The sequence below is a fragment of the Pseudochaenichthys georgianus genome, chromosome 22 (genome assembly GCF_902827115.2).
Source record: "Pseudochaenichthys georgianus chromosome 22, fPseGeo1.2, whole genome shotgun sequence".
Lineage (NCBI taxonomy): Eukaryota > Metazoa > Chordata > Actinopteri > Perciformes > Channichthyidae > Pseudochaenichthys > Pseudochaenichthys georgianus.
Window position 1 is genome coordinate 6,574,967 of NC_047524.1, and position 20,209 is coordinate 6,595,175.

Genomic DNA, 20,209 nt, shown 5'->3' on the forward strand with positions numbered 1-20,209 from the left:
CTCACACGAGTAAGAAAATAAAACTTAAAGCGGCACTTTTCTTGTGGCACAAAAACGCAGCTCAGAAGAATTCCCCTCTCAAGTCCGCTTTGCACTTAGACATAGGGATAAAATAAATGTGTTCATCACTTCAAATAGGGACATTTCAAAAGGCACATTTATTGTTTTTACGAATGTAGCGCAGTCTTCTTTCTTCTTCTCTTCTTTTTTTACGACGAGGATTTAATTGGACTGTTATTGGTTTGCTGAGCTTAGTGCGATGTTCCCTCTTTGTTCTCGAGGCGGAGAAATCAGTCCAAAGCAAACTTTGACTGTATTTGCTTTAATCTCCGCATAGTATCTTCTCCTTTTTTTTTGTTGAGGCATTAGCAAAGTGTTTCCCTATCCCCTTCGTTCCTTTTTCTTTTTAAGTCTTTGACACACTTAACAATGCATTAAGAAACACGAGGAGCCGGGCACTTTATGGATAGACTCAACTGTCTTTGCAAGTGTGTGTGAATGATCAAGTACTACTATCAGGGCTATAGATAGGACTTGAGACGCCGATTTGGGGACTTTGGACTTGACTTTGACCTTATTGCTGTTAGACTTACTTTGACTTACTTTGAAGAGGCTGAGACTTGCATGCAAAAAATATCGCAAGTTCAACCTAGAAAACACGTAGAACAAGAAAAAAAAGAACTGTAATCACTTGTAGGCTTCTGCATTGTAAGGATTTGGTATTGGCTTTGCGAAATAAAAGCATAATTAACCCAGCTTTGGAAGGAATGTTTAAATATCACATAGTCTTGAAAGGGTTGCATTTTGTCTTCAGTTTTGACGTGGCTATGCCCAGAAAGATTTACTCTCAGCTCTGCTTCAGGCTGATCTGACAGCTCTGTACCTGTGTGTGGATTCCTCCTCTGTGTGCCCCCCTGTCCCCCCTCATATAAAACCAAAAGGCTACAATAGCCGTGTTGTGATTCTCTGCCTGATTGCCTTCCCTGCTGAGAGCCGTCGCAGCAAATCATGCTCAGCATCATCCAAAAAGCACAATGTTTTTTAAGCCCCTCGAGGTGGCTGGTGTTAGGCTGTGACCTTCTGTCTACCTGCGCTGCATGCAGACACGGCCAATACAGCCTGGGCATACTGCTCTGAAAAATATACTGTTTCAAGTTGCTCATGTTTATCATGTGTATGTATGTGTGATGATTCATTGATGTGAAGAGGATGAGGTCAGGTGATAACATGCACGATGCACGGCCATGTTTCAATCAGAGACGTCTCCTGGTGTTTTTTAGATCTCTGTGATGCTTAAAACCTCATTTTAAAACCTAATGTTGTCGGTGTCGTCCATCTTTGATGTGATGGAGATTCCCGTAGGACCACGGATGCATAATAAACAGAATGGGAAGAATGAATCTAAAAGGAATGAGATTAAAGCTAATGCAAATCTAATTATACACCTTTAACTAAATGTTCCTCTTCAAGTTTGGCAAGACGGAATAATTGTATAAGATTCATTTCTTGGAAACCCTTGATATGTCATCTCATTGTCTGACTCTGACATTCTTAAGCTTTAGCATTCACATTATCTTTGTATATCCTTCAGTAGCTTGTGCTTTGTCTTTATAGTCAGGATATAAAGATGGCTGTAAAGCCCACATACAGCAGTTTCTGTGCCTGGTGGGCATCTCCGGCTTGTCTCTGCCTCCCCGTCTCCCCCATCTCCCCGCGGCCCCATGGCCTCCAGGGGAGTTCCCCACGTCCACAGATGGACGAGCAGTGGTGATAAAATGATGTTGTTTACTGGCAGATGGCACAATTTCCCCTCGGCAGCCACAGCGCTGGGCAAAGTTGTCACTGAGGTCTGTGTTTTCTGTTTGTATGTGTCAGTCTCAGGGTCAGACATTGGCAGGTGCCCTTGAACGTTTACAGCACTAGTGTAAATACACATTTAAAGTACGTGTGCTGCCATTTGGAAAGCCTTATTACTATTACAAAACTGTTTTATTGTTTTATTGAACTGTCATCTTAAGAATTTGATGACCGGCCAATCGTACGCATGTTTTGGAGACATTCTCTTAAATAAGTCACCCCCTGTTCTGTATTTGTTGAGTTCTTGTGTGAGTGTGCATGTGTACAAGAGGATATTCTGTGTTTCCATTAGGTCCCCCATAATGTTGTGTAAAGGCGCAGCGTTGTTTATTTCTTTTGGTGGCATTTCCAAACTTTGAAGGGAAAATAAAAAGTTTTGAAAGGCTAAGTTGACCCATTTGAGAGACTGATGACAAAGAACAGAGGTTGTGTGTGAGTGTGTGTGTGTCTGTTAGTTATTCTCCCCTCTGTATTTACTGACCAAACACTCCCTGCCGGTGCCCCTCAGCTCAGATGAAATATGTGGCTCCTCTGCTCTGAAGTTTTCTGTGAAACAGCAGACATATAAATTCAACACATTGTGTGTGTGTGTGTGTGTGTGTGTGTGTGTGTGTGTGTGTGTGTGTGTGTGTGTGTGTGTGTGTGTGTGTGTGTGTGTGTGTGTGTGTGTGTGTGTGTGTGTGTGTGTGTGTGTGTGTGTGTGTGTGTGTGTGTGTGTGTGTGTGTGTGTGTGTGTGTGTGTGTGTGTGTGTGTGTGTGTGTGTGTGTGTGTGTGTGTGTGTGTGTGTGTGTGTGTGTGTGTGTGTGTGTGTGTGTGTGTGTGTGTGTGTGTGTGTGTCTCAGGGCAGGCTTACTTGGAGTCTGCAGTTAAGTGAATGTTATGTCTGTATGGGCAGAGGCGGATTATGAAAGGGAGGCAGTAAAAGAAGATGAAAAGAGAGAGTGTAAAAATTAAAGGAGTCTGTGTGCGTACGTGTGTATACTGTATGTGTCTATATATGTGTGTGTGAGTAAGAAAAAGAAAGAGACAGCGTGGGTGTGTGTGGTGGTCAGTATAGCCTTTAACCAAAAAAGAAGAAAGCAAATATGTCATTCTTATGACAGAAAGTGTGTGTGTGTGTGTGTGTGTGTGTGTGTGTTCAGCTAGTATTTACAGTTAAAAGACACTCACACATAATTTACATAAAGCCATTATTCAGCCTTTATCTCACAAGGAAGGATTTTCAGTGTGAAAAATACACTCCTTACAGTATGTCTGTTTACAGAAAATGGTCTCATTCCCACCAATGGAAGCACTTAAGATTCATCTTAAGGTGAACATTGTTTAAAAGGGAAGCAAAGGAAGGCTATATTCATCTAGAACAGGGGTGCCCAACCTTTTTTGAACCGAGAGCTACTTTTAAAGTTGCCAGTCTGCTGAGATCTACCAGTCCAAATAGAGAGGCGTAGCTATTACTGACAGCCTACTACCAGGTAAATACACACTTCTACTTGATTAAAACTGACCTTTGTACGATTAATACTTCATAAAATACTGCAGATCCTTTATCTTACCTCTTTCTAATCTACACACATACAAGTATTTAACTGAAGTTACACAACAGTGTTGTTGATACGGAGTTGGAGTTTATTCACAGGTCACTACAGTGGGTAATGTTTTCAAGACACATTGAACAGTGCTGCCACATATGACACAGGGAAAAAAGAAAAGACTATTTATATAAAAATAGTGTTGCTACAAAAGTATAAATTAGGCTTACTAATAAGACAACTCAGATCTGAAGCTACACAGGAATCTGCTGCCAAAGTGCAATAAAAGACAAAATTAATAGAATCAAACCCTTTTTTTGTTGCATTTTAGTAGATTATAAAAATAAATGCCTTTAAAATAGGATGCAAGCAACACTAGTTTCTTAACCTGAATTGATAATAGACTATAATCAATTTTAAATTTGCATTCTTATACCATTTTGTACAATAATTATAATGAATGAGTTCAAACAAACTAAAACGTACAGCTGATTAATAACGGTATCTAACTTGAGTTTTTATCATATCAAAAACCTGTTGAAATGCTACTGTTATTTTTACTGTCCCCAAAAGTGCGTCGCAGCCTCCAGGAAAGCTTCTTACACAACTTCGCCGTCTTTGAAAGACTTCATGTGTTTCGCAAGAACGTGACTGACACGATAAGATGCTCTGGTAGCAGCCTTGCTCTTGTTGTTGGGCCGGGTGGAAATGGGCTGCTGTGCATTTGAGATGGGTCTGTCTGCAGACCGCAGCAAGGAGGCGTTTCCTATAGGGGCGTTTCCCATAGGGGCGTTTCCTATAGGGGCGTTTCCTAACTTTTTTTATCCAGCTGCTTTTATAAATCCTCGCAGAAGAAGTCATTGTTCTCGTGATGGGAATTCCGGCTCTTCTTGCTGAGCCGGATCATTTGGCTCACCAAGAAGAGCCGGCTCTTTCGGCTCCCAAAGGGCTCTTCAGTTTACCACATATTATACCTTTTAATTAAATCAAATGTAGCCCTGTTTTGACTAATGATTTATATGTGTACACATATATCACTTAAATTATTCAAGACATCCTTTGTACTAAAGTATTCAAAAGTAAAAATTACATGTTTAATATAAATTATTTGCTGTGGCCAATTGTTTTCATTGCATTTACAGACCCGTGTAACTCTCTGATACCACCCAATTAATGCATTGACTTGCTTGTAGAACCACGCTACACAAAACAGATGGCAACACCTATAAAAACTATTTAAAAAAGGGGCTACTGTATCAACCTATATAAAGTATATAAATATAGTTTTTCTCCCTGCAGGAGAGGGGAGCGTGCTTTGAGATCAACTGCTAGGCTGCAGCGGGGAGAAGAGGGGGACAAAAAGTAGGAAGAGAAGTAATGGGTCAGAAACCCTCCTTTTTACGCAGCGGTCCAGACATAGACATCATAGCTACGGCGACATAGTTGCCAGTTACTTTTGGCATTAGGGCAGGGATATCTTTCAAGGTTTGACATAATGAATTGTGCTGCTTTTAAAGCAAGCAACGATGTTTTGTAATCAAAAAGCTCCTCAAAAACACTATAGAAGCAGTTCCTGCCGTTGTTACGTTAGTTCAAACAGTAACAACGGACTACTTTTCTTAGCGGATGCATGTCAATTTAAATCAATACAAAAAACTATTTTTAAATCAATAAAATCTTTTTTTAAATCCATAAAAGCATTTCAATTATTATTGGGAGTCATGTCGTTACTTTGTTGAGAATGTGGCCGTGTGTAATAAGCGGGATAATGTCCACATTGCACATTGCGCCTTCATGCCGATCTAGATCCCTCCGCAAAAACAAAACAAAAAACGTCTCGTTCGCGGGCGAGAGCCGGCTCCCGTCGTTCACTATAGGAAACGCCCCTATAGGAAACGCCCCTATAGGAAACGCCTCCTTGCTGCGGTCTGCAGACAGACTCTATTGGTGCATTTAGCTGTCCTTTCAGGCCCCTCCCCTTTTGGTAGCGTTTGTGCACTGTTTTGAAATGCCGCTCCTAAATTACCCTTCTTCGATAAAGCCACGCTCGCATTGCAGACGAGACAGATGGACTTTGAATTGGAATAGATACAAAAATAATCATCCTCCCACTCGGAGTGAAAATCATATATTTTGGGCTTTTTTGCTTCTGCCATAATTGCGATCTTGTGTGTGTGCACTGCGGACTGTCAACAGGCTTGTTTGAGACACATTGCGGCTCGCCTCGAAAGTAGACGAGAGTAGCCGATCGCAGCCGGGGGAGGTGTCAAAAAGCTCGTCTTAAGTCGGACAGCTCGGACTCGGAGTCGGCTTGACTGGCTGGGTTTGCAATGGCGGAAATTGCGTTGGCGTTTTTCGTTGCAGATGAAGTGGATGTAATAGAAATGCTCCTCCCTCTTAATGTTTGCAAAACTGATAGGTGGACAGGCTACAAATGATCAGTCCCTTCAGATCCGCACACATGAAGCTGAATGAGCATGAATTGAACAGACCTGCTGCTGTGTTAACTCTTTAGCTGCCACTTTAAGCTTTATGATGTGTACAACATGGATGCAATTTGATTTAATCTTGCCATTTTAAATGATGTATTCAATAAATAAGGTTAAACCAAATCATTACATTACAATATATTTTATTTTAATGATTTGGTTTAACTTAAAGAGAAACTTTATTGTTATTGCACATATTACAGGTACTGAGACAACGAAATGCAGTTTAGCTTCTAACCAGGTGCAACAAGCAGCGAAGTGGAAAGTAATGTACACAATCTACAGAATAACATATAGAATGAATGAAATGATGAATAAACAGTGGGGTATGAATACACTAGATATCAGCCTGTGAGCAGTATGAACAGTGTGTATGAATATGCTAAGATATATAAAGTATGAAAACGGTAAGCAGTGCAAGTATAGTATAAAATATATAGATATTAATTTCATGATGATAAACATTGTGGAACAATGATGAAAAATGGGAATGGATGTGACGACGTAAAACTGACACAAAACAACAACAAACTTTTGCCAGCCAATTGGAGAGTTTCATCAGCAGCACGTGGTAAAAACCACCAATGAGCGCTCAGCTCGAGATACCAGCGAGCCGTTTCCCATCAAGCATTTCGCTTCCGCAGCTCGTGGAGAGCAAGTGCGCCAACTCGCCTCGCCTCGCTCTCAAGGCTGCGGGCGTCTTTGTCCCGCGAGATTTCAAAGTCTCATGTGGGCGAGTCTCCAGAGCAAGTCGGACAAAATGACTAACCATCATGCAACGCACCAGCAAGACGTTGATCGCAATTGCGCAGGTCTGCGCAGGTCTTGCTTGTCTCAAACAAGCCTACCATCAGCGAAATAGTGCCCACTGCCCAACAGCCACGCCCAGACACATGGGGTCACGCCGGCCAATCACAAAGCTTTGATGCGTTCAAGTGCATTATTCTGGCACAGGAAGATTATGTTATAGGACATTAACGATAAAACAGAATATTGTTGTTCTATTTTTAGACACATCTCGCGATCGACTGGGAATCTCCCCGCGATCGACCGGTCGACCGCGATCAACTGGTTGGGCACCCCTGATCTAGAATGTGTCTGAATCTAATGCATGCAATGCCTATAGATTACAATGCCTTTGCACATCCAAGCTAAGCTACATTTAAATGCTAAGCCTCGTCCCAAGCTAAGGACTTGTTACTTCACATATCTCCATTAAATCTTGTTATAGATAATAACTATGCTGAATACCTGTCTGTTCCAACGCTACATTCCTCAACAACACTACAATTACCTAATCCTATTCGTTGAAAGGCCAAATCTGATTAATATGACTGCTTTATTACCAGATGAATACTGACATGTGTGTTTTATGAAATCAGATATTTGCAAATCAGGTAATTAACGGTAATATTGTTTGCAAATACTCAATTTGTCTTTGTTCTCCTGGAGTTCATTGTGCTTTTACTCCTGAATAGATACTAAAGCTGTGCCTCTCCATTATAAAAAAGGTTATTTTCTCGATTAAGATGGCGGTATAATTTTCTGTGGGGCAACATCACTACCCTTTAATCATCCTATTATGTAAATGAGCGGTGCTCCCTGTGTGGGCTTTACACGAGTCTCTTGAAAATTGGACCGTTCATCACAACTTAAAGTTACTCAGAGCGGTTTCTCTTCCTCGGCCGCAACACTTTGGCTTTCCGAGTCTCTGCATGAATGTTCATTTCCCTGGCAACATTATCAAGAAATCTTTTGGCAAGCGTGGGAAGCATGCAGGCCAAATAAGCTTTGGAGAATGAACATTCGATGAACAATGGTTGTTCTATCCTCAGTCCATCAGGCACTTAATCCAGTAGACACTAAAGACACTGTTGGATGGGTATTAGACACTAAACACAATTATTAAACAAGGGATCATAGCGGGATGCTTCTCCTCAACTCCTGTAAGTCAATCAGGATTAACAGCAAAAAATAACTATAAAAAGAAATATGTATATTAATCTTTAGAAGGTCTAACATTTACACCATGATGTTTTAGTTCTTTGACTGTACATTTGTTTTTTATTATTATTTTGATACTGACTAAAATCCAACATGTCTGTAGGACGGAAGATTAAAACCTAAAGTACTGAAAGCTGGCATTGAATATCTGGTTAGATTTTAAATCTGGTTAATTTACACTTACATCTACAACTTGATTTAAATGTGTTGATTAGGCTGCATTCAAACAAAAAACATCAAAGTGGTGAAAATGGCGGTCCTTTTGTCCATTTGAGCTTTATTAGGGGTTCAAATTCAAGATATAACGTCACACAAATAAGGATATTAACGTGTCACCTTAAAGTCAACCAAAGTAGTAAAACAATCAGTTACCAATAACATGGTAAAACGCTCCAAAGAGCCTCGGGGAAATGCAGAATCAGGTTATAATAACTGTTTGTCACACTATTAACCCCTTCCATAAACAAGTTCTCATTTAATGTGTCGTAAGTAACAAGATATTAATTACTATCACATTTAAAGATTTTAAAAAATAAGTCCTGGTGCCACAACCAAGCGACTACACTGTAAAATGTTTGGCTGTACAATTACAGTAAATTACTGGCTACTAGTTGCATGGATTTCACAGTAATTTACTATAAATATTTCACAGTAATGTACTGTAAATATTTCACAGGAATTTACTGTAGATATTTTACAGTAAATTAGAATAAAAGTACAACTAAATACTGTGACTTTACAGTTGCCAAGCCCATGAAATTACTGTGATACAGAGCTGTGGTAATACATACATAAATTACAGTAATTACCTGTATTTTTACACTTTTACTGTAGAAATAATGCAACACATTAGCCAGTAATTTACTGTAAATATAAAAATGTAAATAATACGATATTATATTGTACATCTGACTAGTTAACTGGGATTTTACCATAACTACACAATTGAATCTGCTGCTCAATCAACAAAGAAAAACTAAGAAAATGCCCATTTTAACTTTGTATTACTCCATTGATGTGCAAAGTGCATTTCACAGTGTCTTGGACATGTTGTTACGGCCCCAACCTCTACTCCGCGGTAGTGGCTCGTGCTGAGACCCGCAACATGAAAGAATACACGCAATAACCGGTACTTGGTGACGAGCATTTATTGATAATCAGCCGTTTGCTCACACAAGCGAAACGGGAAACAAAAAGAGGTCTGGAGGACTGGCCACAAGGAACAAACAGAAGGAGAGAACCTGAGGCAGCCACACCACGGACAGTAGGACCCAGAGTTCCCCCCCCCCCCTCTACCAGAAATCAATTATAAACCCTATGGGAAACAAAATAAAGCCACGAAAACTGGACTACCAGGTCCTCCAGGCTAAACATAAACACATCTGCAAAAATATGGCCTACAGCTCAAAATGGCAAAGAGGTATTCAAAGGAGCGTGTCTCCCGGCGTTAGGATAGGCGAGACATCCTTCTCCTCCAGCTTCTCTTTATATATACACGGCTGAGTGGAATTTGGAACACCTGGGCAGAGGCGGAGCCAGGGGCAGACCAGGTGCACCTGGGCAGAGGCGGAGCCAGGGGCAGACCAGGTGCACCTGGGCAGAGGCGGAGCCAGGGGCAGACCAGGTGCACCTGTGCAGTGTTATGGAAATCTAGGACCCAAAACACGGCTGGAGAGTACAAGAAAACAAGGAGGGGAGCACGTAACACATACACAGACATCCACTCAAAGTCAACAATTTTTCTGAAGAATGTGCTGACATGGGGGTTTAAATTGCCATGCCTCTTTTTGGCTTTCGAGCCCGTCTCAGGGTTAATGCCCAGGAAGCACCTGAAAACAATAAGCCAAGACAACAATTTCAATTTTACATAAATGTATATGTTGCATAGTTTATTTTAAATTGTTAAGGCACATGCAGCGGTGCCCCTTTCAATTTAAGTAAAACCACCAAAGAAAGAAATTAGTATTTAAAGCCGATAAAAGCAAGAAAATCACTTAATTTGTTGTGTTATCACAGAGGATGGTCTGAATACAGTATTGTACTGTGAAATAATACAGTAACATGTTGTGAAATCCTGGTAATCATTAATCCTGTACATTCACAGTAATTAACTGTGCCTGCATTGATTTCACTGTGAAATTCAAAATTACAGTATTATATTGTGAACATTACAGGTAAAGACTGTAAAGTGGTAAAACAGTAATGTATTGTAAAATATTACAGCTAAATATTGTGAAATCATGGTAATATTTTACAGTGTAGGATTGAAAATACCACTCGGTTATTCATGGTTTTCTCTATTGATTGACTACAAAACGCAAACTGATATAGATATATTCGCTGTCACTGTTCTCCCTTCTTCTGTAGTCATAGTGTGAAATCCTCCTCCTCTGTGTATGGAAAGAATTATCAGACAGCTGTAGATCAGTAGGTCAGTGTCAGCGAGGGGCCTTCGTACGAATCTTGTCTGCAGGCCACAGCTATGTATGTATTAATACACCTCATTAATGCCCTTTGAAACCCTCTCTGCGTGCCACTCCATGAATTATGGATGAAAACACGGACCTGTGTCTGTGTGTGCTGCTCATTTCCTACCTCAAACACCTTTCCTGCACTGGGATTTAAAAAAGTAGTCCTTGTCTCTTTTTCACCTTTGCATTTTTCAACATTTATGCAAACACATTTAAAGCTTTAAATATTCTCAGTTATGTGATCGTTTTCTCATTTTTTTTGTGCAATTTTTTTTTTAAATATCCAATCGTTTTTGAGCACTTTGAAGGCTGCCTGCACTTTCCCTTTCAGTGTAATGATGTCTCTGCAGCACATACACACACACACACACACACACACACACACACACACACACACACACACACACACACACACACACACACACACACACACACACTCCCACACACACCTGTTCATGTCCTCTGCTCTACCTCTGGCTGCAGTTCATGATAGTTCCTAGTCCGTGGGCTGACAGCGGTGATGACATATGGTTGGTTTTTTAATTACATATCTCCCCTTAAGGAAATTGTTGGGATACTTAGCAGATAAGGCAAACATGGAGAGGAACAAAGAGGCTTGTTGTGTCGTATCAGAGGGACGGGTTTTGGAGGCTGCGCAGGGAGGGGGTGTGGGTAATTCAGCTGGAGCTGCAGTTAAATCTGAGATAATATATTTGTGCTGTGAAGTGATAGTTTGATGGTGTTTTACTGAAAGTTATGTCCCTCCTTTCCACCGTCTCTATCTCTTCACCTGGATTTATGGCCAACATTACTTTAATTGCATAATTTTGATTGAATTGTCGCGATGGATGGCAATTGCGATGGATGGTAATTGCAAAATGAGCCAATATACATGTGACTGAAGAGCCATTTGGGGTGTAGAGGGGGAGTCAAGGGGCTGACACTTGCATAGTCTCTCTCTGCCCCTTTCTCTCTGTGTGTGTGTGTGTGTGTGTGTGTGTGTGTGTGTGTGTGTGTGTGTGTGTGTGTGTGTGTGTGTGTGTGTGTGTGTGTGTGTGTGTGTGTGTGTGTGTGTGTGTGTGTGTGTGTGTGTGTGTGTGTGTGTGTGTGTGTGTGTGTGTGTGTGTGTGTGTGTGTGTGTGTGTGGGTGTGTGTGTGTGTGTGTGTGTGTGTGTGTGTGTGTGTGTGTGTGTGTGGTGTGTGTGTGTGTTGTGTGTGTGTGTGTGTGTGTGTGTGTGTGTGTGTGTGTGTGTGTGTGTGTGTGTGTGTGTGTGTGTGTGGTTGCTGGCAGAGGCAAACAGATGGCAGGTTGTGTGCCGAGCTGTAAGCAGTCCAACACACACACACACAGAGAAAGGGGCAGAGAGAGACTATGCAAGTGTCAGCCCCTTGACTCCCCCTCTACACCCCAAATGGCTCTTCAGTCACACACACACACACACACACACACACACACACACACACACACAGTCTCCTGCTTAATTTCTTAGAGCTTCTATTTGATGTTTCTGGTGTTTCTTTACATTATTTGCTCATCTGTTATTTTCCTCTCTCAGTTCTGTTGTTCCTCCTTTGGATGAGAAGATTAGCACAGCATGAAAAACACCATTTATTTAAATAAGACCGCATCGACTTGATTAGGTTGAAGTTCCACTTCAGCTGTTAGCTGTCACTTTTCATGTCAAAATGTTTCTTTGTTTTCTTATATCATTAAAAACCTGTACCGTTACAGCAACAAGGACAGATAAAAAAGGCAAATTAAATAAGTATAGTAAACATATTGAATATAGAGGTATTTAGGTATTTGATAAGCTTTCAAACTAGCATATTTATCTTATGTGTCCTTGAAACAACACTCTCACTCACCAATGCGAGTTTGTGCTTGCAAACCTACTTATTGTGAAGCACTTTGAGTTCCATTCTTTGTATGAAGGCTTTCGGCTGCTATTTATATTACAAATTCCCTCACACACTCATGCATATACATACCTGTCATATCTTACTATCATACACCCGTTCTTTGTTTCTCTTTTACCATCTTAAACCCTCAACCACATTTACACTATTCTTACATACATTCACTATTAAATTCAAATCTATGACCCGGTGTTATGTCCCAATGTGTGTTATCTTTTGTGTTTTTATAGTAAAGAAACACGATATATTTATTATAAACTAATCCACGCCTGCCTCCCACACTGTCTCCCTCTCCCTCTCTCTGACCGCTGAGCAGAAGCAGAGCTGTGCTGTCTGCTTCTGCTGCACCCCATTTACATTTCTGTGAATGGAAACAGAGAGCCAGCAGACAGTGTTCAACATCGTGTGTGTGTGTGTGTGTGTGTGTGTGTGTGTGTGTGTGTGTGTGTGTGTGTGTGTGTGTGTGTGTGTGTGTGTGTGTGTGTGTGTGTGTGTGTGTGTGTGTGTGTGTGTGTGTGTGTGTGTGTGTGTGTGTGTGTGTGTGTGTGTGTGTGTGTGTGTGTGTGTGTGTGTGTGTGTGTGTGTGTGTGTGTGTGTGTGTGTGTGTGTGTGTGTGTGTGTGTGTGTGTGTTCACCTTCTTTGCTTGTCACAGTTAGTATGTGTGTTTCTTTCATCTTCTTCGTCCCTCTGTCTTCCTCTTTCTTTCCTTCCTCTTCCCTTTATTTCTCTCCCTCCTTCCTGGTCACACTCACACATCTGCTCACTTTGTGCCTTCATCGTCGTCCTCCTCCTCCTCCTCCTCCTCCTCCTTGTGTCTGTACAATATTGCCAATGTAAGAATAATAATTATAGATAGCCCTCTCCTCCTCTGCCACCCCATCTTCTTCTTCTTCATCTTCTTCTCTCTCTCAGCTGGCTAATCTTTGCTCACCTCTTCCACCGCTCAAAAAGGCTCAGGGTCTCCACTCTTACCCTCACATGTTTAAAGCACCCCCACATCCAGGGCAGCTGACACGTCTAATATTGAAACCCAACTCGGCTTCCATGCCTCCCACGTCTCACCCCTTCACTCCCCTTATGTTATTTTGCCAGAAGAGCTAAAATAATAAACCCTGGTAGCGTCTACCGAGCGTAATGGAAGGCTTTTCTCGCTGGGAAGGAGAGAAAGAGAGACTTTGGTGCTGTGCTGCGTTAAAAGCAGAGCTGTGACTGTCGAGTTTTGGCTAACCCAGCACAGAAATGGTTTCAAAATTCCCATGAAAGGGTATTTTGGAGTGTGGTGCATCTGGTAATTGAGTGCATTTTTTCCTCATGTGACAACTTTCCCCTCATGTGACAACTTTCCCCTCGGCGCTGGCGCAGCGTTCGCCTGTTTATCTGCTGCGTGTCACCGCAAAGTCAGAATCGGAAAACATCAGATTATTTTAACTCTGCAACAGCTTGGGTTATATTATCCGGGGAAGCAGTGTCTGATCTTTGTAAGCATCATTTGGTTGCAGACTTCTTAACGGCTCATTATCATCTTTTGCCTTAAACAACTTTGATTGCTGACAAGGAGAACTTACAATAAAGACGTGTGACTTTTTGTTGGCTGAAATGATGTTGCAGTTTTCCTTTATTATTATTTTTTAAATTGCCACATAGACCCAGGTTTAATTCCAGTTAGGTAGCCTTGTTGCGTTTAACATTTCCCTTTGTTTTCTGTCTTAAAGTGTACATTTCCCTTTGTTTTCTGTCTTAAAGTGTACATTTCCCTTTTGTTTTCTGTCTTAAAGTGTACATTTCCCTTTTGTTTTCTGTCTTAAAGTATACATTTCCCTTTGTTTTCTGTCTTAAAGTGTACATTTCCCTTTTGTTTTCTGTCTTAAAGTATACATTTCCCTTTTGTTTTCTGTCTTAAAGTATACATTTCCCTTTGTTTTCTGTCTTAAAGTGTACATTTCCCTTTTGTTTTCTGTCTTAAAGTATACATTTCCCTTTTTGTTTTCTGTCTTAAAGTATACATTTCCCTTTTGTTTTCTGTCTTAAAGTGTACATTTCCCTTTTGTTTTCTGTCTTAAAGTGTACATTTCCCTTTGTTTTCTGTCTTAAAGTATACATTTCCCTTTGTTTTCTGTCTTAAAGTGTACATTTCCCTTTTTTTAAAGGGAAAAATGTCATAAAATGAATCTTTAAAAAATATCCAATATGAAGAGATCCATTGATAGTCAAAATAATCATAAGATACATCCTCATCTTTTTTTAAAACACTTTACTTTAGAGTCTCAAAATTGCTCATAATGTTGCATTACCCTCCAAAGGAACCAATAGCTATTAAACGGGACTGTAGGCCATCGTAAAACACAGACATTGTTACAACTGTGGCCACATGGATACATCATGCTGTCTTACCTGCTGTGAACACGTTGGAAATGCTAACACTCTCTCTTAAGATACATTAGCATTGCAATACTTTGATTTTGTTCCCAGTTGAGAGTGGAATCAAACACAAATAGTGAAGCAGATGTTTTTCTTTGGCTATATAACATTTCAGTTAGTTCCTATTAGCCCTGGTTCCAGAGGACTGTCGCACATTGTTCAGGCTGTGTTAGTATAGATGTCTCAGGACAACTGTGCTCCAGTTGTTCTTTCTCCCAAACAGAGGCTCCTCTCTGTGGCCTGTTTGTGCTGAAAGTGAAGGCAGGTCCTGGAGGGAGGGATGATGGGATTAGAGGCTTTCCTGCTATCGTCCTGCTCTCATAAGCACACACACACTCTTAACACACCGGTCCTGCGTTGAACAGTTACACCATATTCAAATGAAGACCCGGGGAGAATCAAGATGCCAATAACAAGTCATTTTTTGTTTTAACACATTCCTCATCAGTAAGATTGATAGTTCATTTAAAAAATATATATAAGGCGGTTGGTGGTTCAGCAGCAGTCCGGTACGAGACAGGAAGTAGCTCAGGAAAGGTTTGTGATCAGAAGCACATGGCGGCTGAGACCAACAGCAGGTTTCACGTAGAGACGCAGTCCCACCACTCCAATAAACAGCTTCATAAACAGAGTAGTAAACGCCTTTATGTCTCACTGATCCCGCCTCCACCTTCAGACCCCATTCAGATCAAACTGTTTTACAGATTCATGCTGCCAGTCTAAAATAATGCTTAAATGCCAAAGCACAAAGTCAGAGTTTTCTTAGAGTGAATGCTGTGTGGGTTCGCAGACTTGCCGAGGCGACACCTCAACGCAGAACAATCCAGGCTTTAGTCTTTTTTTTTTTGTGTGTGTGTGTGTGTGTGTGTGGTGTGTGTGTGTGTGTGTGTGTGTGTGTGTGTGTGTGTGTGTGTGTGTGTGTGGTGTGTGTGTGTGTGTGTGTGTGTGTGGTGTGTGTGTGTGTGTGTGTGTGTGTGTGTGTGTGTGTGTGTGTGTGTGTGTGTGTGTGTGTGTGTGTGTGTGTGTGTGTGTGTGTGTGTGTGTGTGTGTGTGTGTGTGTGTGTGTGTGTGTGTGTGTGTGTGTGTGTGTGTGTGTGTGTGTGTGTGTGTGTGTGTGTGTGTGTGTGTGTGTGTGTGTGTCCAAAAAATAAGTGTTCATTTACATTGATCACACTCCATGACACTGATGTCTTTGTAAGCTCTCACACACACACTGTCACCATCCCACCCACCACCAGACATGTGTAGGGGGCAGGTCATCCCAGCTGGGGAGTATCAAAAGTTGTGTGTGTGAGTGTGTTTGTGGATGTGTGGATGTGGGGTAAACTCCCCCCAGAGGTCAGCGGAGGTCAAAGTTTAACATTTCAATCAGGCATCTCCTCGTGCTGTGTCTGTCTGTTTCGAGGCGGTTTCCATCAGCTGTTTCTTGTCTTATGGGTTTTGGATAAGAAGCATTCAGACTTTGAACTTTAAGGAACACTCTGTTATCTGTCATTAACTTAAATCATTTGCAGTTGAAATTCTGCATGTCTCCTTAAAAAGGATTTGTGCGACAAGTGATGACAGTATATTCCGTGATAAAATAAATGTCTCAATATTTCTACAACTTACGACATTGCAGGAAATGTAGCCAGTTAACGAGTAGGATGGTACTTAATGAAAAAGGCACAGTTTGTAAGATTCTTGATGTTTTGACTGCTTTTGTTCTCAAGTGTTGTAGTTTATTATCAACTTTCAGCACCGACTTTAATTTTCGCCTCGATTTGAGATGTTTGTCTTTTTCTAATCTCGTCCCTGATTCAGTAAGCCTCTCAGGATGCAGAAGTGCTGATCGAGCATCAGTTTTCCCTCCAAAGTCTGTGTGAAATCATGTGGTCTTCCCAGACTGACCTTAAATCAATACACCGCACAGCTGACTCGTAGAATATCTCCTCTCCTCTCTTTGTTAAAGGAAAATAAAGTGTAAAAACAAGTTGCTGCCTAAAAAAAGAAGCTCTTACGTCCACAAAGCCGCCTTGTAATCGGATTGGTTCCTCTGTGTTGTTAAAGGAAGTGTGATTATGTTGTATGGTGGCTCCACACACACTTCACAGACCCTCCTGGCTTTTGTGAGGCGAGCTTCTTACACTTGTCTGTTGAATTGAAACTAGGCCAGTTCGTCTTTTGAATGACAATTACCATGGACCAAACCCAGGCCCTGTGCTCAGGCTGCAGGGATGGAGGGCAGGTGGGGGTGATGATGAGGGTGATGATGAGGGTATGAAAAGGAGCAAAGACGATTGGGCGCTGCCAAGACTCTCTCTGGATGTACAGTAGCTTCCGATGCTCGTTAGGGCAGCCGAGCGGAGGGGGGGGCTGGCACAGGCCGGGGCGGGATGTTTAGAGGCTACGTCTATCTTTAACTTGATTTTAGGAGCTCTTTTGATAAAGTGCGGCTCAACTCGGCGAAGAATAGAGGCAACAAGCTGGGGAAACCCCCCCTCTACCCTCCTCTTTTTCTCCTCTCCTCCTTGATCTCCGCCGAAGCCGTCCCTCTTTGCTCTCCATCTTCTCCTGGCAGGCTTCTCAGCAACGGTGTGAGGTTGTCAGGCTGGCCCAGATTAAGGGCATTGTCCGAAGGTATTTACATCCGGCCAAACCATATTAAACAGAGATTAGGGGGGTTTCACTGCACATCGCAGAAAAGACGAGGGGGTAAAGAAGAAGATGGAGCTTTTCCAGGAAGAGCAGGATTTACAATAGGCATAGCTGTGAAATGGAGGAAGAGAAATGTGCTCTTTATGGAGGGAGGGGGGGGGCTGGTGGTGGTTGGGGGGGGCTCCACAGATCCTGTTTGAAGGTCATGTGATGCTGGCTTGTCTGGGGGTGTGTTGAGTGTGCCAAATGGTTGGCAGCCAGTCCAGTTTTTCAGCATAGGAAGCAGAAGTAAAGAATCTGTTGGCGGGCCGCAGCGAGCAGACGGGCGGCTGTGGAGGACATCGCCGGCTGAAGCTGCTGCTCAGGAAATGTCTTTAAAAGATAAACTCTTTTTATTACAAATTGGATTTTTATCTTTATAAGCTTTAGCCATCCTTTCTTTTGGTAACTAGAAGGGCACTTGGAGATTGCGAACCTAACGCTAAAGCGCATTTACATTCTCCTCAGATACACCCAAGTCCTTCTTCCAATATTGGTGATTTTGTTAGCGAAAACATGTTTGTATCTTTATGCATTGAGGTATTCAAACAATGCATTTATATATATTTCTGTGGATTTCGGATAATGCCAACACGATTGGATTGCAGCGCAAAAAAAGTTGCAGTTTAAATAAAAGTAAAACTTCCTGTATATCCACCCTGTTATTCAGATCTACAAAAAACACGAGTTATTCTTTGGTCCAAACTTCTCCTGTCCAACCGGTTTCACGAAATTCAGGCTCAAACCAACGTTTTTAGGGACATTTTCATGCATAGATTTTTACCAATTTGTGTGCAGAAACACTGAACACCTCCTTACGTCACACACATGCTCACCAAGTGATGTGGAAAGGATTATTCCTCTTTTTTCCTAATGAAAAGAGAGTCCATTCTCTGCAGAAGGAGACGCAAGCAACTAATTACCTGCAATAAAAAAGGCCATTTGTCACTGAAATGTTTGCCACTGGTTTGAGAACAGCTCGCTGTGCAGATGTTGGAAACATGGGCCGTGTTGTATTATTAGTTCAGTGTAGTTAGGAGGAGGAAAAAAAGGGAGCTTGATAAAGATAAATGTCCCCTTGGCCCATCTGGAATCCATCACTTTCAGAAGTGGTTTCAGCGGAGATATAGCTTGAAAAAGGTATTCTGCTTTTCTACTCAATAAAAGTACCTGTTAAGCTCCCCTACAGAAAGAGTCTTGTCATTTATTTGACTGTTTATGATCCTTCTTGCCGGCCTGTTTGAACCTGCATGTACATTTCTTTATGCAAAGCAGCCTGGAAGAACAAGAAGACGTCATTCTCCTGAAACAGCAACGTACATCAGCATGGAGAGTCGGTACGATCAAAGGATTGGCCAAATATGTCTTTCTTTTTGATATTTGGTTATATTGAGGACCTGCTTGTTAGGCGCAGAGATGAAACTCTGAATTGATTTCCTCCGATGAGAAAATGTATTCAGCACAGTGATGCCTCAATTTAGTTGTTTACTGACAGATATGACGTTTAGGAAAATAGTCTTCTCACTCTAATTGTGAGGAGGCTGACTCATTGAAAACAACTTGCACACACCCAGACACCAAACTATCTTAAGCATTTCATGGATCTACTCTAAAATTCACAGTTGTCTACTTTAATGTGGAGTTTTCCATTTTCACCCGCTGCAACCTCAAGCACTCTAATGTCAGAGTCAAGAGATATGTTTTTTTAAAAAGCTGAAAATGCAGTGACAGTTCACGTTGCATATTTTCTCTAGAAGAAAAAGTAAAAATGTTCAACTGAATGACAATCGGCAAAATTTGACTTGAAATGAGTTTTAAAATCATAAAAATGTTCAATCTGACAATGTCCTTTTTAAGGATCTTCACCAGGATCTTATTATTGCTTTGCTTGCCCATGTGTTAAGCAAAATCAGTTCACTCTCAAAGAAATCCTTCCTGAAAAAAGCACATGTATCGCATTCCCTTTTCCAAAAGTTAGATACAATCTGGGATGTAGTCATTGGTATCACTGCAGCCACAGATGGTCAGCTCATGTGGTCGTAAACCCCTTTTTGCCGGCACTATAACATGTACTTTACTTGGATAAAGTGGATTTAAGTGCATCGACTGAGCCGAACGTCATCCGTGTTCCCCCCTGTGTCCTGATGTGACAGCAGCCATGGCGACAGCTCCTCAGTCTGGTCCACGCTGCTTCCTGTTCCTCAGGATCCCTCGTGCGTGCGTGTGTGTGTGTGTGTGTGTGTGTGTGTGTGTGTGTGTGTGTGTGTGTGTGTGTGTGTGTGTGTGTGTGTGTGTGTGTGTGTGTGTGAGAAGGCTTCCCTACACAGAGGTATGTTCATCCCCAGGGCCACAGCCGGCCCGCGGCCCCTGGAGAAGTTTGCAGAGGATAAATAAACCTCTTCAGACGGACAGCAAAGATGGAGTCTGTATGCAGCGCACTAACGTACGGCGCGCCGCAGTATCTCAAAGAGAGACTTTATATTATTCTGAAGGGCTATTTGTTATGATATTGAGCTGAGAGGGTAAGAAGGGCCAGGAGGGCAGGGGCCTCTTGATTTATGGAGTGACCGCCTAGCCTGTACTACACACACCCTTACACACACACACACACACTTTTTCTCTTTTGCGATCGCAGATACTTACATACACACACATGTACATATCACAGTTACATACACACTCAAAGAGCACATATCACACATTGCTTCCAGCTGGCCCATGGTTCCGGTGAGAGTGCTCCCACCCCCATCAAAAAAAAACACACACACACACACACACACACACACACACACACACACACACCAGGCAGCTGATAGCTCACACATGCCACACCGGATAAACCAGCG

The 20,209-nt window shown here is 41.8% G+C and overlaps 1 protein-coding gene across 7 annotated transcripts in view; it reads left to right on the forward strand.

Annotated features, from left to right (window-relative positions):
• Nucleotides 1-20,209, forward strand: part of fgfr3 (fibroblast growth factor receptor 3) — a 75,203-nt gene that overhangs the window by 5,300 nt on the left and 49,694 nt on the right. The gene's annotated exons all lie outside the window — the stretch shown is intronic.